A 23,572-nucleotide genomic window follows, 5' to 3' on the forward strand; every position below is an offset into this window, starting at 1 on the left:
TTAATTCAGAACTAATTGTGAGATGATTTATTTGCTGACCGATTCACACACACACACACACACGCGCGCGCGCGCGCGCGCACGTACGTACGCCCACACGCAGCAAAAACACATTTTGATTGAGAAACTAAATTTTGACGTTTATAGTTCATGGCGTGTTTTGTCTAACATTTTCTTGGCCCTTTGAAAACAAGCCGATCCAAAACCATTTTTCACCATTTATTTAAAGACTTAATGGTACTTCTCAGTTAACCTAAGGGAAGTTCAGTATAACTCAATCGACTATAGTTTCCTACACAAAACCTTGTATAGTTAGTTCTCTTTGTATTCCCACATTAACGAGTGTAAGACTGTCAGAGTAAGAGTAGGCTTGCATACAGTTCCTGTTCTCACACACAACTATAATTACTTTGTTCTCTTGAACGGTTCACACTTACATGCTGTTTTGTTACGGGAACAAGTCTCTGGAGAACAGTTTCCTGGCGAAGATGTAACTCGTTAAAAGTGAAAATCTGTTCATCAATCAGTGACGCTCCAATATTCCCTATTACTTGGGTCTGCGATAAGATTTGAACTCCATATTGGAGATGTTATGTGTTGTTCAGGTTCTTCAAATTCACCCTCGTCTTTATTCAATTTCAACAGTTCTTATTCTTCACTCTGGGGGAGTGAGAATGAAATTCTAAACTATAAAATTCACTGAAATTCTTTGAAGTACACCATTTTCTTCTTATTATTTATTGCAGAATTTTATAAAATTTCTAATTTTTTAAAATATTATTTATAAAAACAATCCATCCTTATGTAAGATCTATAAAATATTGTATTTTTACCAGTAATTGCACTAACAGATTGGTAATATTAGTTTTCATTAAAACTTTAATTAATCCTTAATTAAAGGAATGCACAGACATATGAGTTAGATGAAATTGAATGACAATTACAAAATTATAAACTATTATAAAACTTAAACTTAAACATTATAAATTATAAACCTTTATAGCAACTAAGTTGGTGCATTTGGTTTTTTATTAAAATTGTATTTTGTTATATACAAAATATTATAAAGACATAATTTACATTATATACACTTTACTTCCTATTTTAAGAATGTCATTTTTTAAACAGGAAAAATAGCAAAAATCGTCTTTCCAAGAGAAATGTAGCAGGTATTGTGGAGAGCATTAGGAAACACTTTATAATCAGTCTTGCAGGAAAACGGTTAAAGGATGATAAGGATATGAACGTTTTATAGTATGTATAGAAAAGGATCGAATGATATTATTTTATTTATAAATTATTTCTTTAAGAACTTCTATTAGCCTAAAACATGTAATTTGCATAAATTATATTGAATTACAAATTGTAATTTTCTTAAATAAAAACTTGTTACTGTCTGAAATATATATCGTGTATATTCTGTAAAGAACTCATATTTTTATCCCCAGATTATTTTATTTAGGTTTGGTCAATAAACCTTGTGAATGTTCTACTCTAAACACCTAAAACTCTTCGCAGAGTAATCGTTATATTTTTTTTACTTTTTCTGCCATCAGAGAATTTACTTTTAAAAGTTTATCTAAAAAATTGATTAAACGTTCTTAACAACCTCCGTATTGCAAAAATCTTTAATTATACTAAAGAAATGACTGCCATTAAACCTGTTTCTTACAAGAACGCTGAATCAGTAATGGATATTTCAATCTTGAATGTGAAACTAAACTCCTTTGCCTCCCCATTAGACTGTCACCTTCTAAATATATATATATGAAAACCCTCATTGTGGTAACGGTACTTTTTTACACATTTACTCAAACACAAACTTTAATTTCATTACTTATCTCAGTGATTTCGTATGATGGTCAAATGCTTTCCCTTTCATTTTTAAGACAACTGACTTCAAATTGTGGCCGTATTAGATGAACGATGACTAAAAAAATATGTTTTCTCTCAAAAACTGATGCGCTTAAAAAGTTATAATATATTGCACGCAATTTCTTAATAAAAGTAATCTGTATGGTAGATTTTAATAACTCTCTGAAATTCTTTTTTTTTTAAGTTGACTCACTTAAATAATGAAAAAATCTCTTTTACTAATGATGATTATCAAGCTGAGCGCAAGCTTCACTCGCGCTTCTTTTCTATGAATTATTATGATTTATAATCATGAAAGTGTCTCGTCAAGAATATAAAAAATAAAAAATGAAAATCTGCACAGCACTTTTGTTTCTCTGCTAGAATAGCATAATGTGCATCTGCATGTTACACGTATGCAGGCATACATAATGTCACGGTTACTATTCTCCACGTGACCTCAATAGCTCTCCAGTTCCAGAGCACCAATACCTCAAGCACCTCCAGCTGACCTCGTGTGTGTTTAGACCTCACTCGCTCAGCTCACGTCCTCAGCCATGTTTACGACCTATCCTCCAGCACCATTGTTCCCCCATAGCCGCGCTTTATGCTCCAATATAAATAATTGAAACTCAGCCGTTCCATTGTTCTCCGACTGATGTTGTATTATTGAATGTACGGAGCCGCCGCCCGGCCACGATTATGCTAAGCGAAATTACAATGTGGTCGCTGACAAGGCAATATCGACCGTATTAATGGGCAATGGCACCGCCCGTCCGGAGCGAGTCGCTTGCGCCCCTCAGGCAATTATGCGATATTGTCCCGGTCATAATGTAAATGTTGTTTTGTTTACAATGCTTTCAGACTAAGTGTCCCAATGCCACGTCTTGAATTCGGGTTTTTATTTTGCCCCGGTTCCTCTCACGGAACGCCCATAGTCCTCGCCCAGGGGCCAGCCCACCATGAAGTCCAGGTGTGCTTGTATGGTATACATGGCACTGCTCAGGTACCCAGAGCGATGTCCAGTTAAGATGCCCTGTTCCATTATCACCTTTTATTGTCTAAAGGTGTGCAATAAAAATGGCGGTAAACTAACCTCCAGGCACTTGAAAACTGTAAAATCACACACAAATTTAAAGAGAATGATTTTAACAACAACCAAATGAATGCTCATGCTTACTCTTCTTTGTGAATGTTCTTTTTAGTTGGCTGTGTTAAAAAAAAACTTTATATCTTATACAGGTTAAAGTTATAATACAGTAAATACGGTTCCAAAAATACTAATACAAATAAAGTAGCTTTAATAACGTGATCGCACATTTCGCTTATTTGATAAACTTAGTCAAAATCAAACAAATTTTATGGTTTTTGCTATGGCAAGGTTTGTAATTTTTTCAAAATTTACATAAAGTTTGAATTATAATTACAAATGCATTAGTATTTTGTCATTTTACCACTCATTCAATCCGTTATAAACAATAAACACTTTTGAGCCTCAAAAAGGGGTCTGCTTTAATCAAAACAATGGTAAAAAGTATTAGCATGATTAAATTCCTTAAGAGAGCAGAATCAGCCCACCTACATATACATGTATATAGCCTTCATAGACGCATAGACCTTCAACATTGTTTACAGAGGTGCTATAAAACAATTTTTACAGCTTTTAAAAACTTTTTCACATATCAGACGCGTACTTTGGTCTTTTAAACTATACGTGTATATTTTTAATAAAAAAAATAACGCTATAATACGATAATCTATTATCTTAATATAACTCTGCATAAAAGAATGTATTTGACGAGATGGATGCAAGTACATACATTAGAGGTTATTTTAGGCTCCATAAAGGCCTCGAGAAAAATAACACAGGTAATAAAGTAGCCATCATAATTAGATTTGGTCTAATTATAATTGCGGAGCCCGAGCTGAGGAGGTCCTCGTACACGTAACAAATCGTTGGCGGCTTGTTTGTGTACCGTATAAGCAGGAAAGTGTGTGTGAGCGCGCGCGCGCGTGTGTGTGAGGTTCATTAAACGGAGATTAGTTGTTCTGCCATTTGTTCTGTGGCATGAAGTGAAGGCATTAACATCAGTTGCTTTAGGAAAGTGACACATTACAATTTGCTCACACCAGGGATGTGAAGTCTTCCATAGGATCGTAATATTAACTACATATAACGTGTTTGTAAATCCAAACTATTCAATAAGCAAAAAAGTACGAAAATTTAAATATGCAACACATTATCCTTACCCCGAAAAAATTGATCGAAATAAGCACATTAACGTGCAAAGTAAGTCAATACATCATTTCCAGCCCCAAGAACGATAGGCTTCCCTAAATATCAGCCAATGAACCTTAATGTAAAATTTCAAGTTAAAGGTTACCAAGGAATCATGCTGATGAAAAGAATCAATCAAGCAGGATGAAATGAAATTTTTAAACCCCTCGTCATCTGAGGGTTATCTAAGCTTTGCTAACGTTCAGTCAATAAAAATTGTATTTAGTAGGAATAAAATGTCGTTAAAGAACCAAAGGGAGAAAATATATTACATGTGCGTCTGCGCATTAAATTAACAGTTGCTCTTACGTTAAAATATGTCATGCCCAAGGACTGGAAAATTTGAAATTTTGTTTTGAACATTAGGAGTCGTAGGTATTTGCAGCAAGGTTTAGGGACATCTAATACTAATTATGATTATGTTGAAAGAAACACTAGAAAATATAAGAATGTATCATTTTTATAAAACCTAGAGAGAACTGTATAATTTTCATTTATAACAAAATAAAAAAAGATATTTTTAAAATAATTATATTTAACTAAAATTTAACTTTGTTTTAGGTCATAAATTTAAAAAAAATATGTACCATAACGTAATATAAAGCTCACATTGTTATCTTCATCTCTTTCCATTCGCGTCTGGTACTTAATTACCCAGAATGATCTGAATCTCGTACTTTAAATTCCTGCAACATATCTCGTACAGTGATCAAAACATATTCTACTGTCTTGTCTTTAGATTTTATCTCAAAGGACTATGAATTTTTTTTAAATATTCCAACCAAAACCGATTACATCATTTTGTAGTGTTTATGGTTAAACCATGCTTTACTGTCTGACTCAGCCGTGACAAGGGAAAACAAATTGTGTTCAACAATTTCGGATTTACATTTATAAAGAAACCTAGCAAAAGACTTGCTTATTTATAAGCAAAGAAAATTTGCTCTTAAATATCTTATAAAGTTTTAATTTGGCACAATATGGAAACATAAACGAGATAAGTAATTCTGAAAAATTCACTACTCGATAATATGCTCTGAATGAATAAATGTTTGTCACAAAAACAGCCAGCTGTAACAGTAATTTATAGTTTAATTTAAATATCTTACAATCTCGTTTAGGGAATATTACATATCATTGTTAAAGGTTTGGTTGCAATTAATTAAGAACCACAATAGTTTGTCCAGTTCAGTTCAGTTTACCTTTCTAACTTTGACCACCATCCATCTTGAAACTATCAAATATATGTCTATTAATAAAAACATGGTGGCCATCTTGAAATCTGTACGAACCAGTTACATGAATTAATAAGGCTTTGTAGCTTTATGTCTCAATGTTTTGTATTGGAACCCACCGCATTAGAATTGCTCTTTAGAAGTCCATTAATCTCTGATTCAGAGTCTATTAAAGCTTAAAAGTCTTTGTTTGCAAAATTCATAGAAATCTGTTTGTATATTCATATAATTAGGCAAATAAAGATTGTTCGAATATATTTCAGTAACAGGTATAACTTTTTGATATTTTTCTTGTCCTTTAATATTCGTTGATATCGAAGAAACATAAGTAACACTCTATTTGATACAATACGATCTACTTAAGTAGTCTGCAGGTTCTCGTCAAACCCTTTAGTTCTTCAAATGTGTCCAAAATAAACACTTTTCACGACATTCACCAAATTTTCATAAGGACCAGTCGTTAGTCGGTTGATTATGAAACAATCAGAGATAGCTCCGCTTCCTCCAACTCGCCTGTTTAGGCGGATATGTATTATTGACAGTTTCAATTTGACATTTGTTTGCTGATGATGGCTCTCCTCAAGGAGGCGGAAATATGACCAGAGTTTAATTGTATCAGCAATGTTTCTGCAAGGTGTGAACCGCAGCTCTTGGCTGTTAACTCTATAATAAGTAATTATATTATTTAGGATTTTTTAACATAGGTTTTCACTCTTTCAAAGGAGATGAAGAACAACACTTAACAGGCGTATTTATCGTATTGCAAAGAAGATTTCATGTGCACACCTAACATTTTGCTTCAAAAATCTTGTATTTTATAAAGATAGCCGACCCCAAAAAAGTTCAACCTATAGTGTAAAGTTTGCCATTTCTCTGCCAACATGTGACAGTATTGATATCTATAAAGGAAACGGAAACAGAACGTTTCTAACACGTGTCGAGTCTTTTCCGGTTCCTGTCAATGCAATATCGTTCGACAATATCGGTTGTTGTTTGAACTCTACAGAGAAGACGATTGGCGCATTATCATATATGCCGTCGAACTTATAAAGACGCTTTGTTTTTGAAACATGAAACCAGATTTTGCTTAGTTAGAGTAAAAATTAAATTCTCAACACTTTACGTATTCGTGTGGTTATTCATTGTTAATGTAAATATTAATGAACCCAATGCTAGGATTCTCTAAGAATGTTAGCAGTCTAAATACAACGTTTTTTTAATACGTAAAATTTACATATTCTCTCTTTTTCTAAAATAATATTTTTTTTCACTAATGTTTTTAGTGTATTTATAAAGACTCTTGATTACAGTTTTGACAGATGTTTGAATTATATAAATTATGACTCTAGCAGATTTTTTTTCTCATTTGTGATATTGCTTAGTTAGAATGCATATTGTAAAATTGTGTGTTTCAATGCAGTATTTAAATACAGTCTGTTCATCTAAATAGTAAAATCCCTCTCTTAAGTGACTGATTCCTTACAACAAGAGCTGATCTAATCAGCCCAAAAGCTCATGACATTGTGATAAAATGTGTTATCAACATTAATTTCGCTTCGTAGTTGCCAGTTACTACTTCAGAGACATTCCAGGAGCCAAGAGTCATTTTGCAATGTTCAAGACTTTATTTTCTCGATAGAAGAGTTTCTCGTAAGAAGGGTGTACATCGTCAGGTACTTTTGTTTTTGTAGAGATCTAAGTGAGAAGGAAACAAAAGGATTAAAATTTGAAACAATTCTTTCTCGGATCATATTTTTCTTATTAACTTGTCACAATTAGAACCAACCGTCGAACAGATAAGTGTTTCATATATCAGAATCAGACAACTAGATAAAGAGGCAAACGTTGCCACTTACAGCTAACTACTCAATGTGTAGGTAGGTCCATGAGGCTGACTTAACATTTACTTACGTTTCTGGCGATAGGTGTGTGTAGGACGGTTTTAAGTGTGTGAAGATATTAACAGATTAACTGAGAAAAATTATCGTTTCGTATTTTTAACCTTTGTAAAATCCTTCAATTCCTACCGTCTCACAATCAATTTCTCTCTTAAGTTCTCTTAAGGAGGCATTTCTATGCCTCTATAGATTTGAAGAAAGACCGGGTTGTGTACTTATGCAAATTGACACTAGGCTCCTAAACTAAGAAGACTGATCTCTGACTGAAATCGGTTGCATCAGAATATCGTTAATTTGTTTTTACTTCTTCCATTGAGTAAATCGTTTAATTTTGTTTCTTTTGAAGGTAAAAATTAAGAAATATATAAAGAGGAATTAAAGCTTTCTCAATTTTCTTTTTTTCCGAGCTTTAAAAAAACTCTTTTATAGCACCATCAAAAAACCATACCGTACCAGAAGTAAATAAGATCCTAAAAAACAGTCAAGTACCAAGTTAAAGTTAGTAATCTTGTCTAATTAGTTATAAAAACGTTATAAATTATTACACGTTATAAGTTATTTTATTCGAATTTTAATTTAACCTTCAAAAGTATTTCATACGAAATACAATACGAAGTATTAAGTATACGATGGTATATCCTTTATACTGTAGTCCAGGAGTCTCCAAAACAACCTACAGCCTGCGGGCTACATCCGGCCCGCGAACCTTTTTTCCGGCCAGCGGGAAGTTAGCATACCGAAAAAATATTTTTATTTGATATTATATATTATTTTAAGCATTTTTACCATTAGCTCATTCTCATTCATACCAGTACTCATCTCTCACTTCGCACTTTTTTTCTCAATAACTGTAAAACTAGATATAAACTAAATAGTAAGTGGTTAGCACGGACTGTACGAGTAAGGACAGAAAGTTGTACTCTACCCCAACTGTACCTGAGGCAGAACCAAAATACCCTCATCGCGTCAGCCTTGTCAGTCGCTCCCCAGCGTTAGTTACAACCACAACTAGTGCGAGTCTAAGTTGATGTTTAGCGAAGTGCATAGTGATCGTGGTTAGTCTCTTTTATATTTCTGTTTTATTGCTCATAACAATGGCTTCTTGCAAAATAGGAAAGTTGACTTTGCCGTCGTTTAATAAACAGTGGACTCATGACTATTTTATGATCGATAACAATAATAAAGCGTTATGTTTTATTTTCAATGAGATTATTGCTGTTCTCAAAGAATCCGTAGACATTAAGAAACAAAACACAAGAGCGAGTATTCCAATTATACAGGCAAAAGGACAAAATTGCTACTTTGAAAGATTTGCTTTCAAATCAGAGACAAATGTTTACCAAGCAATCTCAACAAAACGAAGCTGCTGTAAAATCCAGTCTTAAAGTCAGCCATATTTTGGCTAAAGCTGGTAAAAATTTTACCGACGGCCAATTTTATTGATGAAAGATTGCATCTTAGTGAATGTGGCAGAAATCTTCCCTGATAAACGTTTACTGTTCAATGCTATCTGTTTGTCGGCGAACGTAGTAGCGCGCAGTAAGAAAGATCTTGGATATTTCCAAGATCTTTCGTACATCTTGGAAAAATCTTCCAAGATATTTCCAACATTACGTTATTACGTTGTTGATCACCTGAGAGACGCATGCAAGGACTTTGAATGGTTCTCAATCGCTACTCATGTATCTGACTCGGTACAAATTCTTTTATTTGTGCGTGGTGTAAACAGTGATTTAAAATCACAGAATCACAGTTGGATGACGTTTACTCTATGGAGAGTAGTGTGACCGCAGATAACATCTCGGTAAAAATAAGTGATACCATTTCTAATCTTGGGATCGACTTCAAATGCATGAGGGGTGTTACCACTGATCGTGGGAAAAATGTGTCTGGTACAAAAACTGGAGTAGTTGGAAACATTTGCAATTCTGTTACAACAACTTGCGGTTATATCAAAGGTCGTATAGCCTAATGAAGGTTATATGGCAAAACCAAACAAGTTATGAAATGGCGCTCCATACTCTCACCGGCCTTTAGTAATGCAATAAAAAATAAATTACAACGCACAGTACATATTGGTGACGCACGGCTGGAATTAGAGACATTAAAAAGCGATTGCCACAAAGCCGGATAAACAAACGCCCCGTAATAATTGCTCAGTGGTGCTTATCAGTTGGTATTATCTTTTTATGATAAGAGATCAGCTGCACAGTCAACACATCATTATCAGCACAACCGGAAATTAGTTCTATTTGTGTTGAAACCCGCCGTGCAGATCGGATCGACTGAACGAAGGGACGCCATGTTCATTTCGATTACTACCTCGTACTTTCAACTTTACCGATTGCGTGATATTAATTATAGGTTTACTTGGGCTGTCTGCTATTGTATTGGAGGTGATTCCGCTGTCAGCTTTTTATTGGGTCTTCTGCCTGCTGGGGGAGTGTTTTGTGGAGTGGTTATATGGAAAATACTTAGTCTGTTTGGGTCTTTTTTTGATAGCTCTAACGAAACTATTCAAATTTTTCTATAGGTTTGTACATATTCTAACATTTAACTGCTCTCTAGGGCATTTCATCTCAGACCCTGCGAAATTTTATTATTTTTTATATGATAATCACTATCTCGAGGAATATTTTCCTTTCGTCGCCTTCTGCACTGATGACCGGAGGCAATATTTAATAATATTCTTCTAAAATAAGGTAATTTAGACTTCCGCAGAATATAAAACCTCATTATTACAGTGTTGTTTCGTATCTAAGACTGCAAGGTTTGGTGTGGGTTAATAAAATAGCATGTTTATGTATTACTGATAAGAAATTGTGGGCTAGTTCTGCTACTGATTGTAAAAAAGAAATTCCTTACCACGCGTACTACATGTGAAAAACATAGAGTATAATGGAAAAATTACCTCTCGATAATGAAAAAAAGCATTTGTTGTGGGCTTTAAATTTTAGCAGCTTAAAAATACAGGATTGTGGTTGAGCTTTTCATGCGTTTAAACTCTTAGAAGTCTAAGGAAACTAATTACAAAACTGTTTGAATATTCTGTCAATTAAATAATGTGTTATGTACATTTAGAATTAGTGAAATGGAGTTTTTATAGGCTTGAAGAGTAGGATATTGTTATGGCAACTATGTATTAGAATACAGAATTTGTATTTAGCTGTTCATACATTTATACCACTAGAAGTCGATAGAAATTAATTTTCAAAATATTATGTTTTTTTAAAAGTTTTGTCAATTAAATATTGTAAGAGGGAGATTTAGAATTACTGAAATTGAATTGAGGCTTTAAGGAAAGCAGCTTCCGAAGACAGGATTTTGGTTCAGCTTGCGTTTAAACCACTAGAAGTCTAAGGAAACTAATTATTTAAATTTGTAGAGGAAATTGTCAATTAAATATTGTACTATGCAGTTTTAAAATTAGGGAAATGGAGTGTTTGTGTGTCCAATAATATCTTGTCATTTTAATTGTAATAATCCATTTCCATTAAAATAATGATTTTAAATAAGACGTTGCTTGTTCCTTATAATACGTAGTTTACAAGTTTACATTGTATTTAAAAAATTACATTTATCAGAAAAATGTTTATATATTAATAGACAGAACCTCAATTGTCCAGAAGTTTGCTCAAACTTCATGAAGTAATAGATAGGGCAAACCTTAAGGTTATCTCTGATCTTGGACGAAACATAGACGAACGACTTCTTCCCGCCACTTACCACCATGTCACACTTCACAGAGTCTAGATCTTAATGAACTGTAGCAGAAGCACCCCATTGGTACCATGCTGAACAATGATGACATGTCCGTAAGAACCCAATTGATTCATTTAATAAATAGAAGAAATCCTTTTAACAGTTAATTTGATTCAGGATCCCTGTGATTTGTAACGAACATTAAAGGGTAAAAATGCTACTATTGAACCAGATTCGAGAGTTATTGGCATCCAAAAGAATATGATCGGATCCTTACCCTAGAATATGACCCTTACCTTTATAACGTAATATATACAATCATCACTGGAGCAATTAATGGTCACCTTTACCTCTGAATCTAACTCTGTGTAAGTCAGGATCAATATCTCGTAATTGAGTAAGTTCCGGAATGAATATTCGTTGAGACCACGTTATACGCATCAAAGTTTCTTATGCCAAAAACTTATAACACATAATAGTATTATATGCATACCATGTTGCTTTTTTTATGTAATTCTAATTTGTTGCACTATTATTAGTCACTTTCAACTCCATTTCCAGGCGAAAATACAATTAGATTGGATTTAATATTTGTTCTTCAGTTGTTTTAGAGTTAAGTCAATCTATTTTTCCCTCAACGCTAGCCTTTCAACTTTATTGTCAGCAGGTTATCTTGTTTAAAAGTCATATTATTGCGTTGCCATTAAGGCAATTAATAATTAATGTATCAAATTGAATATGTGTAGTAAGTGAGAGTTATAGTACATATAATATGCAAGCTCCGCAAATCTATACATGTACACTCATATTATTGGTTAAACAGTTGGTGGGATCTTACGAAAACCCTGTTAGTACACTGAACATGTTTAAAACCCACGAGAAACAGTAATTACTTATCAATCAAAACAATACAATAGCGTATTTCTTATGAAATATCTATAACGTAAAGAAAACTAACAAATATTCAACTTTGTGGGGTAAATATTCCATCCATAAATAATCTTATTCACATGTTGCATTAAGGAAGCCACAATTTCCTGTCAAGAGATAACATCGACATGCAAGTCTATGCATTCTAAATTATGCCTGTCAACACTGATTTCAATTACACTTGCAACTGTACGGTAGAAATCTGTTATAATTTAGCGCACACTGGTTGACCATAGAATTGGAAAGTATTTGCCCATAACTAATTGATTGCGTCCAAGTCTCTTAATTATATAATGGGTGCAATTAATAGGGGACGGCTTGGGTTATTAATAGTTCAATTTATATGTTAACTAAGAATCACCCTTGTGGCCGGGCCGGGTATAATGGTGATGGGGCATTTGTTAACGGGCAAGCGGATGCCCGGTGCGGCGCGGCATGGCGGGTCGAGGCATGGCGTAGGTGGCATTGCGTGGCGTAGCTTGGTACGAAGGTACGGTATACCAAAGTACAGGGAGTGTACACCAGTATAGATCTTAGCTTTCAGAGCTGATAACCATTATTGCTTCATACTGATGATGTTATGAACTGACACTTGTGTGGAACGGACTGTTAGACCACTCAGGCTGTAAAACATAGTCCCATATCCCTGAACATTTAATTATATAAACGCAGAGTTCATATAATTTTCAAAATGTATAAAATTCCCTTTGAAAAGGACTTCTAGAAGTAACTATGGACGATGCTAAATCTAAATTCCACGAAGTAAGGACAATTTTATCTTGATTGTTGACGATCGCGAAATAATGCTGCCACGATTGTAGACCGCGGATATTAACCAAACCTCAAACGGAGAGTTTTAAAATTTGTAAAATAATAGTCAAATGGCTTCACAATCAATAACATATTTATGTATTTGGCTTAATTTTGGCGAAGCCTATCACTCGCGGGCTCGAAAATTTCATTTCTGTTGCCTGTCTTCTCGCCCTACTTCTCGAAAACGAAATGGCCTTAGACTTTGAAATCTGAAATTGTGCATGAAGCTTCATTTCTACTTTAACACTGAGTTCAATGATTGTGCATGACATTCAATAACAAATTAGACTGAGCGTTAGCGAACATTTTTACATTGGTCTTATGGGTAACCACGATAGCAACGAGAAAATAACAGGATAAATAAATTTGTAATAAACTGAGTATACTTATATGACAGATTATACGATTTGAGATATTAACATATAGCAACACATGTGACACTATTTTGTAATTACTTGGTGAGTAGACTCATTACTTAAACGCTTATATGAAACCCAACTTGATGAACACAAATGTGGACGTATCACATTGCAAGATATCTCGAGAAAGATTTCACCTCTAGACTAAATCTCTACATAGACAACAATGCATTTTATGATGGCACATGTCAACCACAGAATTCGGCAGAGCGTCATGGACTTGAGATTTTGCTTTGAACCTCAGCGAAGTCGGTTACGCGACATGTGGTGGGGTTTACTCCTAACATGTCTCTAATATAAACAAGCAGTAGTCCAGAGCTTCTCACGCAATTTTGTTTTGAAAAACAGACACCATGAGAATGTTCTTTTAACTGGCATTCCAAACAATCCTGACATTAATGATATTCATTGAAAGTTATTCCAATCTCTGGATTCATTTTAAATTTAAAGTTCAAAGATAGATTGCTGTTTTTCATAAGTATCTCCGAAATTTCTCTCCAATATTCCATTATATTTGTTGAGTAGCTCCAACGGTTTTAGTAGCAATCGAACTATTTAGGCCAGTGTGGAGAAATCCAAAGCCTAAAGGGAGACTGAAGTTGAAGTCCTTACCTTTTCAGTTAACACACTTACGACGTAATATATGTTTTGCATTTTATTGTAACTGATTAAAATCCCAAAAAAAAAAAAAAAACAAGAGAAAGAAAAACTTCTCCACGTAACTTGACATTTGACAAGTAAAGTGTAACAGACATTGAAATATGAATAACAACAAACATGTACTACTGCTTTTTTTAATATATATAAATTATTATACTTATTATTCAAGTGTTCAGTGAATTTTCAAAACCAGTGGTGCGTAGCCAGGAGGAATATTCAAAATAGGAATAGGCCTTTATGTTAACTAGGAATCCTAATAATCTCCATTTAAATTTTCAGTACAATCAGTCCAGTATCATTTAACGTGAGTAACAATCACATACATACAGGATTAGATTGGTATATAAAAGTATAGAAGTATAGATAGTCATTACACAACAAAATCCAACCGTAATACTTGATAAGGTGTCGTGATTACTGACATTGGACATATTTATGTGTACAAATAAAACATTTGTACATTTTAGTCCTTGTATTATAATTGTGAATCCTATCTTTAAACCTATCTTTAAAAGGTTAACGTATCTTTAAACCGTCTTAACACCGTCTTTGTGTTCCTTGCCAATGTGTTAATGAGTTTTTACTTTCTTCAATGAGTTTTAACAATTCGATTAGGTTTTTGACACTTGAAGAAGACAGTGGATGCCATTTCCTGAAACGTAATGGTTCAGTTATCAATCACATAACGCTAGCATATGTTTTAATACGATATCGTTTCAAATCATCCATCTAAAATAAATACATTTCAGCAAACAACTATACTATCTGCCATGAACATGTATTTACAAATTCCGGGAGTGCTACAGACACATGGGTGTTAAGAAGACCTATAACTTGAAGTCGTCTTACAACGCTATAATATATGAACAGATATACAAGATTATTTTAGCTGCTGTCTATTGTAACTAGAACTACCTTGAGGAAAACAGCAAGACGTAGTTACATATACATTCTTGGGATCAATATTTTAAATTATTATAAAAACCATAAAAAGGAATAATGAAATGTAAAACCGTGACAACTCAAATACCTCAAAATGTCTTTGATAGCGTATTTTGTGTCATAAGTATATATATATGCTATAGGCACCCACAATCTGTATAAAGAACAGATCCAATCAACTCCTAAAGCCTTATAAATTGATAATAATGAAATATTTCAAAAGCAGTATATCATTCAATATTTCTAATTTGCTATATACTTAACTAGCACAAAGACAGAACATTAATTTTTCTCAATATAAATCTGTATGATAAAAAAGTCTCAATTAATAACTAACCTAAGGAGCATTGTAAGTATAATAAACAAGTACTTTCAAAAACTGACATAGTCCAGTTTTGACATATAAATGGACAATGATCTTACACTATCAGTTAATGTGACATTATGTATATTTTACTATGTTAACAGTGATATTTATTGCGAACTTTATGTCAGTATTTTAAATCTTGTGGTTCCTAGTAAAATAAAGTAGAAACATACAGGAAATTTAATTGACGTAAATGATGGTTTTAATACATAATCTAATGAGACTGGGCTCAAACATTTTTTTAAACATGTCCTCACATACAAACATCAAACAATTTTGTTCTCACATCGCACTGTTCTTAATTTGACATGCATAAACCACCCCCAGACCATGACTAATAGTTGAATTACCGTAATATCACCATATAAAATCACCATTTTCGCTGAAAATTCAGTTTAATATGTTTCGCTCATTAAACTTTAATCATCATACCTGCTGGTTGGTTTTAATTGTGCAACACTAACTAAAATGTAATTCTAGGGAACAATTATTGTTTATTATTATAAATGTTTTCCTATTTCTAACCCCACAAAGCTATCGCAACTGGCTATTGATTCCTTTACTAAAAATTATTACTCTGTAGATTTCGTTGAATATGAAGACACATTATTTGTATTGTAAATATGAATACCACTAACATAAAAGGTAATTAAATTTTAATTTGTATACCATTTTTTAAACATACAGTTAACAAATTAATCTAATAATAATAATATTCAGGTTAAGGAGAATATAATGTATAAATACTTTCAATACTTCTTTTTAATCTTGTTTCAAATTCTCAGGATTGTAGAAATTTACCCTTGATTGGATTTCTCCAAATAAGACATAATTTGAGTCTATTAAGAATTATATTCATATTAATCATACACTTCATGTGACAAATTCTGTTAAGAAATAATATGAATATCTTAATATTTCTTTTTAAGCTTATTTCAAACACAGGATTATGACGTAGAAGTTTACCCTTGATTGGGTTTTTAAATTAAGACATATTATGAGTCTATCAACAATAATCTTTTTTATCTTCACATTAATCAAAAACATTATGTGACAGATTTTGTTAAGGAACAAATATGAATACCTATATTAATATGTCTTTTTAAGCTTGTTTCGAATTCTGAGGTTGATGACGTAAAGGTTGCCCTTGATTCGATTTCATCAATTAAGACACATTATGAGTTCTTCGATAATCATCTTTTTTATCTCCACATTAATCACAAACATCATGTGACAGTAAGTGATACGTAATTGAATACCCGTTCTTTAATTACGAGCAACAATCAGATCGTAAGCAAGAATACGAACAGCGATAGCTTTGATTGCATCAAGATGTGAGATAATCTACGGAGTACTCAAGCTCCTAATTACAATCGGGGTTTCAATCTGTTCCAAAATCGTGTCAGCGCGATTAATCCGAAGGTGAACCGTCCGCGGAAGACTCTCCGCCCAGGATCCAGGACGTGAAGAGACGGGACTCTCCCCGGTGATTAGACACGGCGAAGTGACAAGTCGGGACACCGCGGTCAGCAAACACAGGACCGGTCCGAGGTGGCGGGACGGCCTCAGGCCTGAGGCTAGCGGCCAGGTGTGGACCGACTAGTGGTCTATAATCAGGACTCGCCGACCCTGATAAGATCGCGGCGGCCCGCACCTCCCATCCCCTCTCATAGCCGCCTCACCTCTGCAGCCCAGCCACAACTAATTAATTAGTTTATTCCCACCCTCCACTTCAAACCTCGGACTCGGATCACTCTATCTGACATGCTAGTTGTCAAGTAGGTTGGCAGGGGTCACGTCACGGCGTGACGCCCGATGTGGCAGTCCTACGTCGTAAAAGATAGTGCGGAGTGGAATAATCTTTAGAGAAACCTGGGCTTGTTAAACACTCGTTCTAAAATAATGCTTAGGTCCAGATTACATTGACAGGGACATCACATTTTTATTCAAAAATATTGTAACCTGCTGTTGCAATATGGGGAATTAATGTTTTCGGCACACTTTTTTAAGCTTCATATAAGAATTTGAGGTTAGGTTTTTAAACTGTATAGATCATCCTGCCCGGAATTTTTCAAGCTAAACATAATCTTAACTTTACGTTGTTTGTACTCAATTGAGTCTCGTTTGGCAAAATAAATTATAATATAATTTTATAAAGGTAAATCTCTGGCATCACATTCTAGTTGTCTTTAAATTATAATAAAGATTCGTACACTTCACGGGTATTCTAAATATATTAACAAAGCAGGCAATGCTTAGCGCCATAAATTATAGAAATATATTCAAATATATTTCTAGAATATTCATATGATCACATCGTGGAAAAATAAGGCAGCATACTGACCGGAATATCGAACGTGAAATCTAAAAAAATTCACACATGGTTTTGTAATACCACAATCCAACGTGCTTGCGGCTTAACAATTCACGATTTCCTCAACGATTAAAAAAAATGTAAGGCTCGTAAATCATTATTTCATATTTTATGTAAGTTTTAAAACTTAAAATACATAAATTTAAAGTTTTTTAATACTAAAAAAGTAAAAGAACACACTCCTCAGTGAATTTATTAATTTGTTCAAATGGTATGAGATAGGGGCGGTGATGTCCGATTGACTGTTCTAAAAATGTTTTATTGATTTCAAAAGCACGTCTAAAATAAAATTAATTGCCTAAACCTGCAGTTTTATACGCCAACTACTGTAGTACGTCTACATGAGAGTAGTCCTATTTAATTAAACACACTCACTGCAAAATAACAATCACTGCAGGTTACTATTGATTGTTGTCAAGCAACAAGTTTAATTAATTTAAAATGCATTACGTAATTAAATAATAATGTTTTATCACTTCTAGTCATTAAGCGATATACATGCTAACAAATTGGTTTTATAACGTTACTAATCGCTTGATATTTATGGGGAACAATTATGCATATTAAAATTAATTGCTCGTTACTAAAATGATGCAAATAATGGTATTACTGCTTCAATGAGATACATGCAACTTCCCTAGGGTTAATAAATGTCAGTATACATTTCTTCATTGACTACTGCTGATCATTGATGAATACCAAGTACTTCATTTTGGTTAAGATCATATTCACGCCCACCTTCCTCGATCTACCGTATTGGAATAAGGTCAATTTGTTAAATGTACAGCACGTGTTGTGATTCATGATTTCAATGTAACATTATTATTATTCCTAAACATGAATTACTATGTCTCAAGAACAAAATAAGATATTAAAGAACGGATTGCTGAATCGAATTCAGTGCAAGATAACTAATTGAAATCACACATCACAATATCACGTTCATATTTAAAGCAATGTATCCAATTCCAATACAGTGAATATAAAATGGCGACCTAAAATGCCAACTTGTTGCTCAATAATGATCAGCGGTAGTTCGGAGCAGAAGAAAAGAGTGGAAGAGACGCTTAAACCTAACCCTGTGTAACATACCTTGATTAATCATATTTAATAAAGGTTGTGGGAATCCTTGGGATTACAACTTAATTCATGTGAAATAACATGAACACTTTCGGATTGAACATTTCATTTTTATAATCTAATTATAACTTAATTATGACATAACATCTTATCGCGCCTATATTTAATAGAGTTTAGCTTCATTTATATTTGGCAAACACTACTTACAATTAATAATTTGTAGTCATGAACTGACTGATAGCTATTTTGATGATTGCTTATAGTGACACTAAGATTTTTTAAGGGCTTAGTGGAATATTTTTTAAACACTTTACAAAAGCTAAACTAGATGAACTGAAAACTAATTTGACATGAGAAGCATAAAACTACCAACTTTCGTTCAGTTGCTGATAATTGGCGCACATTCTAAACAACAAAAAAAGGATTTGAGTGACATTTATTGCATATTTTACAAGATACATTTCCTAGTTGGTGGAGAAAGCAGTAACATTAGCCATAAACCTGGTAATGAGCTGCCTTGGCACTACTTAACACACGGTGATCAGTTTAAATTACTATGTGCTTTCTCCATGCATCTACGGTACGTCTAACTAGAACAATGGCGATTAAACTCCAGAGGTCGCTGGTCCTGGTAGCTTAATGGATAGCGTCTCTGGATAAATCATCCAAGAGGCCTGGGTTTAAATCTTTTTATGGCCATGGCATTTTTTCACTCTAAGAAAGAATCATTTACGCTTAGTTGGAAGTAATAAAACGATGGTCGCAGTCTAGAATTTCTTGTAGTCCACAATAAGGGAAAATAAAAAATAATTAGGAAGAGGAGAAAAGGAGCTGAAGAAGTCTTGCAGTAGAGACATTTCGTTTTGATAACCTAATCGTTTTGATAACCTTAATCCATAATATTTGTTATAGATTATAATAGTCTTCCACATTGACGACATTCTTAGCAGGAAAGAAAAACACATTCAATGACGTTGCACATTGGTCATCATAAAGTAAAATCAATTTCTGGGCATCCAATCCTACAGGTAGCGTTTTCATTCGCCATGTAAAATGGAAGCAATGGAAAACATAAAATCTTTGGAAGTAATTGATTATAAATATTGAAATAACTTCCAATCAAATTATATCTGGTATATACGTGTCTGGTTGAACAATCTTCGCTTCATTAACAGTTTGTTTGTGTTTTGATTGAGACTAAAATCGTGTTTTCAGCAATTTAGTGAACTATGATGTGCGCCGTTGTCATAAAAATATGGTCTGGTATGATACAAACTATGGATACTGATGGATATACGCTGAAAGGATTTGAATCTGCATGTTCTGCAACAAAGACTCTTATCCTGAAGGAGAACCTCAAGTGAAACCAGGAAGGTAAGAGACCACAGAAGGTCACGATCCCTTGATCAAGTAACTGGTTATCCTTAGCTTTATGAATTTTATAACGTGATGGTTTCGTTAACTTGATTTACAGGCGATTTAAAAGTGGTTATTTCAAAGTATATTGAAAAACAAATATACTGGAGAAAATTAATCCATCCTAATTTATCATTTATGACTCTCAATCATTGATTTTTCTGAGGTTGCTCTATCGTGCCTACGTATAAAATCGCCTTTGTGGGGAAGGTTGGATTTCTGGTGGTTTCTAAGGGTATTGTTGCTTTAGACAAAGTTGACATCATTGAGGTTGATTCAGTATGTTTCTTGGGTGTTCATCTGGATGCTGGTTTTTCTTGGCGTCAGCATACAGAGGCCCTTTGCTCTAAGCTCAACTCTGTATTGTTTTCCTTAAGGTGTCTTTCCAATTTCCTGAAAAGTAGAGCACTGAAAATGGTATATGATGGTTACTTTTCCTCTGTGATGTCATATGGCATAATGTCATGGGGAACTGCTTCATCTTCTCTGTTACAAAGAGTATTCAAATTGCAAAAGAGGGTTATTCGTTTAGTGTTTGGGTTGAGGGGCCTGGAGAGCTGTAGGCAAGTGTTTCACCAAGAACGTATACTAACCTTCCCCTCATTACCGATTTTCCTACCCACAATCATATATATCCCACCAGAAATAAAAATAGTTTAACAGTACCCCACCATAGTAATAATATGTTCCGCAAAACAATAGAATATTTAGGACCTACAATTTATAATATATTGCCAGATTATTTAAAAGCCAGCACTTCACTTGCATCTTTCAAAAACAAGCTAAAAGACTTTCTTGTAAAAAACTGTTTTCACTCACTCTCTGAATTTGTGTGCCCCGCCCAACCTTACAAGTAAAAATATCAGTAGTACTGTTTTTCAATATATTTCTTAATTTGTAGTTTTACCAGATATAACAATAACTTTAACAAGAATATTTTTAGTATTTAGTTATTTATACATATTGATCATTCTCGATACATGTTAATGTCAATGAGAAATAAATTATTTTGATTTGATTGAATTTGATTTGATTTGATTTGCTGGTTATTTATGTCTTAAAGGCTGCAGAGCACTGAAATTTGATCAACATTTGAATCTGTTGCAACATTTCAAGTTCTAAAAAAGGTTCGAGTATTTTTCACTTTATCTTATCGAGATATGAATTTGCAATGTACAGTCACTCTTCAATTGTATACTGATCGCATAATCTATTTTTAATATTAAAAAGATTGGCATTTTTTATAAGGAATTTGAATGCAAAAGGGGGTTGAAAGTATGCAATTTATAAGCTATTTTTATTTCAAGTTTGTCTAAAATGCAATTTGTCGGTCCAATCAGAAGCGTTGATTAGTGTGGATTTAAAACAAAGACGTTACTATATGTTCAGCTACCTGTCTTGTACGGTTTCACCACAAGAAACGGTTCAGAACGGTTGATATTGTTCAAGTAACTTTTTATATAACCTCTTGAAGTGCGAAGAGCGTGGAAGATGAGAAGTGTGAAGTGGAAGTAAGGTGCGAGACACACACCTCGGTGATGGACAGGCAGACCTCTCGCGTGCCGCTCACGGACAGCTGGCAAGCAGGCATCTCCTGCCCTGGGCGGCTAATCTTAACCCTTCCTGCCCTTATGTTAGTTCTCGCCTCGCCCTAGCTACTTTACACAGCCTTCACTGGCAAACAATAGAAAATCTTTGATCACTTCTTAAACTAAGTAATTTCGCAAAATGTTACTACAAAAAATCAGATTTGACCCTAAAAATGATGATGACATCGCTCTATGCGGGGTTTAGTAGATTTGTTTTAAGGATTTGACTTTGTTGTATACTTTTTTATTGTTATTTGAGAGTGTTTAGTAAAGTCATATGATAAAGTCATGTATGATGTTTAGTAAATAAAATAACAATAAAGATTTTTTCAAAAAACAGTTAATAAGTATAAAAATTAACTTAAAATAAGTCATTGTGATTATTTTTTTATTCTATAGTTTTTGCAGAAAAAATATGTATAACATAAAACTTTATTAAGCTTAATGTACTTATTATTATCTAAACCTATACTTGCAAAACCCCTAAACAATTTTAGTGCTAAAAGTAAACATAGTCAGCTCTCTGAGAGTAGCCTAGTTTGGAAACTTTTCCAAATCTATCATATAGGGCATTTAGACCTTACTTTATTAAAAATTTTACGCGACAATGTATAACCAAACCAAACTACCTCAAAAAAGTGTCAAATGTTGGGAACAAAATCAGGGATGTACTGAGTAAAAATTAAAGCGTAATTCTTACCAAACGTACCAACAACGTAATTTAATCACATGTTCTATTATGTTACACGATAAAAGATAATGCGATTTGATTTTTCCTTTAAACATTTATATCTATCCCGCGATTTTCTCGTTTGCTATCATGGTTATACATAAGACCAATGTAACAATATACACTAACGCTCACCCAATTTCCATGGAGTGAAATACACCATCATTGATCATGATATTGACTATGTAGAAATTGGGTTTGATGCAAAATGTCAAGTATATAGGTTCACGACAGCGATAGACATTAAGAAATTACATGTTTTCAACGCCGCTAGTGATAGGCTTCGCTAACGCTCACCCAATTTCCATAGAGTGAAATACACCATCATTGATCTTGATATTGACTATGTAGAAATTGGGTTTGATGCAAAATGTCAAGTATATAGGTTCACGACAGCGATAGACATTAAGAAATACATGTTTTCAACGCCGCTAGTGATAGGCTTCGCTAACGCTCACCCAATTTCCATAGAGTGAAATACACCATCATTGATCTTGATGTTAACTATATGGAAATTGGGTTTGATGCAAAATGTCAAGTATATAGGTTCACGAGTGCGATAGACATTAAGAAATGACATGTTTTCAACCCCGCTTGTGATAGCCTTCACTAACGTTCAGCCAATGTTCAAAGGGCCTAAATCGTCCTTTCTTGGTATCGCAATAACTTGTATTCTCTTGCCATATAAAGATACTGGATATTAATGTTGTCTCGTATGTTATTACTTATGGTTGTCTGCGCACGAGAGGGCACCCCCAGCGGAATGTCATACCCAGAGTTCAAACCAATTAGGACTTATAATTAGTTGCCCGCCGCTAACGCTGTATCATATTTCAAATGCCCATAATCTGTTCCCGTATTAGGGCTGTATCGCATATCATCAGTCTATATTTGTTTCGGACACCTGTATCGTGTCATTGGACCGCTATTAATTAACAAGAATGGATTGGGTGGACAGCACGACCAGCACTGGTCGAGCGACTGGCCACAACTGCCCAAGATTGGTTACGACAAATAGGCACAGGCCGGCGATAATATAGGCGATCACTTTAATTGCTTGCCTGATCGCTGATTAAATCTCTCTTTCTTGATTGAAAAATTGCAACTGCACCAGACGTATTATAGAGGAATTGATTTATAAGTTGTTATGTACAGTGGTTTTCCGAACCAATTAAGCACAAAATTAAGATAAATTGGAACTTATTAGTGTGATTGGTTTAGATATTACTTTTAATAAACAAATCATTGCGTGTAGAAAAATGTTAATCGTAGCCGGTAATTTCAA

The sequence above is a fragment of the Homalodisca vitripennis genome, chromosome 2 (assembly GCF_021130785.1).
Source record: "Homalodisca vitripennis isolate AUS2020 chromosome 2, UT_GWSS_2.1, whole genome shotgun sequence".
NCBI lineage: Eukaryota > Metazoa > Arthropoda > Insecta > Hemiptera > Cicadellidae > Homalodisca > Homalodisca vitripennis.